The 2,500-nt window shown below is 59.3% G+C and overlaps 2 non-coding genes and 1 pseudogene across 2 annotated transcripts in view; all 3 read left to right on the top strand.

Moving 5' to 3' along the window:
* Positions 1-1,099, top strand: part of LOC146144103 (small subunit ribosomal RNA) — a 1,811-nt gene extending 712 nt beyond the window's left edge. The window contains exon 1 of the ribosomal RNA XR_014500513.1: positions 1-1,099. This exon is cut by the window's left edge and continues 712 nt beyond it. This is a non-coding gene — a ribosomal RNA (small subunit ribosomal RNA).
* A 247-nt stretch (positions 1,100-1,346) lies between these two features.
* LOC146144102 (5.8S ribosomal RNA) lies at positions 1,347-1,500 on the top strand. The gene has a single exon (XR_014498852.1). It is a non-coding gene; the product is annotated as a 5.8S ribosomal RNA (ribosomal RNA).
* Positions 1,501-1,748: 248 nt separating this feature from the next.
* Positions 1,749-2,500, top strand: part of LOC146144101 (large subunit ribosomal RNA) — a 3,679-nt pseudogene continuing 2,927 nt past the window's right edge.

The following is a 2,500-nucleotide window of genomic DNA, read 5'->3' as shown; positions in this document are numbered from 1 at the left end:
CGGTGCCCTTGACTGAGTGTCGGCGGCGGCCGGAACGTTTACTTTGAAAAAATTAGAGTGTTCAAAGCAGGCGATTCGCCTGAATAATGGTGCATGGAATAATGGAATAGGACCTCGGTTCTATTTTGTTGGTTTTCGGAGCGCGAGGTAATGATTAAGAGGGACAGACGGGGGCATTCGTACTGTGCCGTTAGAGGTGAAATTCTTGGATCGGCGCAAGACGAACGACTGCGAAAGCATTTGCCAAGAATGTTTTCTTTAATCAAGAGCGAAAGTCAGAGGTTCGAAGACGATCAGATACCGTCCTAGTTCTGACTATAAACGATGCCAACTAGCGATCGGGGGGCGTTAGTTTTACGACCTCTCCGGCAGCTTGCGGGAAACCAAAGTCTTTGGGTTCCGGGGGAAGTATGGTTGCAAAGCTGAAACTTAAAGGAATTGACGGAAGGGCACCACCAGGAGTGGAGCCTGCGGCTTAATTTGACTCAACACGGGAAATCTCACCCGGCCCGGACACAGTGAGGATTGACAGATTGAGAGCTCTTTCTTGATTCTGTGGGTGGTGGTGCATGGCCGTTCTTAGTTGGTGGAGCGATTTGTCTGGTTAATTCCGATAACGAACGAGACTCTGGCTTGCTAACTAGTTACGCGACCCAATCGGTCGGCGTCTAACTTCTTAGAGGGACTAGTGGCGTTTAGCCACACGAGATTGAGCAATAACAGGTCTGTGATGCCCTTAGATGTTCGGGGCCGCACGCGCGCTACACTGACCGGATCAGCATGTGCTCGCCTTGGCCGACAGGTCTGGGTAACCCGCTGAACCCCGGTCGTGCTAGGGATAGGGAATTGCAATTATTTCCCTTGAACGAGGAATTCCCAGTAAGCGCGAGTCATTAGCTCGCGTTGATTACGTCCCTGCCCTTTGTACACACCGCCCGTCGCTACTACCGATTGAATGGTTTAGTGAGGTCCTCCGATTGGACCTGGCGCGGCCGGCAACGGTCGAGCCGGCGTCCGAGAAGACGATCTAACTTGATCATTTAGAGGAAGTAAAAGTCGTAACAAGGTTTCCGTAGGTGAACCTGCGGAAGGATCATTAACGGTCTCGCAAACGCTTCGGCGAACGCGAAACTCGGACAAGCGAGAGAAAAAGTTTTTGCTACCCGGCGCCCGACCCGCGAGGAGCGGCGCGCCGGCCGGCGATTCGGTCACCCGGTAATGTTTGCGCGTCGAGTGCCGCGGTGCCGCGCGCTCCGGCTTCAAGCGTCGGCCTGGCCGACCGCTCGGCGCGGTATATTTTGTCACCCTTTAGTGCGAGGCACTGTGCGAGCGAAACAATCGTGGATGGCTCTTGGCGGTGGATCACTCGGCTCGTGAGTCGATGAAGGACGCAGCTAGCTGCGTGAATTAGTGTGAATTGCAGGACACATTGAGCATCGACGTTCTGAACGCAAATTGCGGCCTCGGGTCAATCCCGGGGCCGCGCCCGCCTCAGGGTCGCGTTGCAAACGTTCCGCGCGGGGATTTCTCCGCGCGGCTGCTGCGGCGTCGGACGCGCGAGCGCCCGTCCCGCTCAAGACAGCACGGCACGATGTGCGACGATCGCGACCAGAATCCCGCGCGGCGGCGGCGAGTCGACCTCGAAGAGGCCAACGGCTGGCGGCTCAAGGGCGGGAATCGAGGTGCGCGGCGGCGCGCGGCGCCGACGGCGAGCGCGGAACGGGAAGAATAGTCCCGGTCCTTACTTTCGGCCTGAGGTCGGACGAGGCTACCCGCTGAATTTAAGCATATTACTAAGCGGAGGAAAAGAAACTAACGAGGATTCCCTCAGTAACGGCGAGTGAAGCGGGATGTGCCCATCGCCGAATCCGCGCGCTTTTGGAGTGCGCGGAATTGTGGCGTACGGAATTCGTCACGGCGCGCTTCGCCGGTCGCCCGCGTCCTTCTGATCGAGGCCTTGTCCCAGAGCGGGTGTCAGGCCCATGGCGGCGACAGGCGGGCGCGCTACGGCGTCTTCCCAGAGTCGGGTTGTTTGGGAATGCAGCCCAAAGCGGGTGGTAAACTCCATCTAAGGCTAAATACGGTCACGAGACCGATAGCGAACAAGTACCGTGAGGGAAAGTTGAAAAGCACTTTGAAGAGAGAGTTAAAGAGTACGTGAAACCGTCGAGAGGCAAACGGGAGGGCCTGTCGGGTCGCCCGGTCGCTTTCAGCCGGCCCCCTGTCGGCGACGTTGTCGTGCGGACCCTCACGGGCCGCCGGCGGCGCCGCCCGATCGGGGACCAGCGCACTAGCGCCGGGCGAAGGCCGCGACCGTCTGGACGGCGGCGAGAAGGCCGCGCGCAAGGTAACCCGGCCTCGGTCGGGTACTATAGGCGCGCGTGTCCGTCGGCCCGCCGTTCGGGCGAGGAGAGATCGCCGCGTCTGCCCTTCGGGGCCGAGCGCCCGGTGCCGGCTGGGGCGTCGTGGGTCGGGGACTGTTCTCAGTGCCCAGCCTCTT

Source organism: Ascidiella aspersa, chromosome 5 (assembly GCF_963924565.1).
Source record: "Ascidiella aspersa chromosome 5, kaAscAspe10.2, whole genome shotgun sequence".
NCBI lineage: Eukaryota > Metazoa > Chordata > Ascidiacea > Phlebobranchia > Ascidiidae > Ascidiella > Ascidiella aspersa.
The sequence above is the reverse complement of the archived record's forward strand: the minus strand, read 5'-3'. Positions and strand labels throughout refer to the sequence as shown.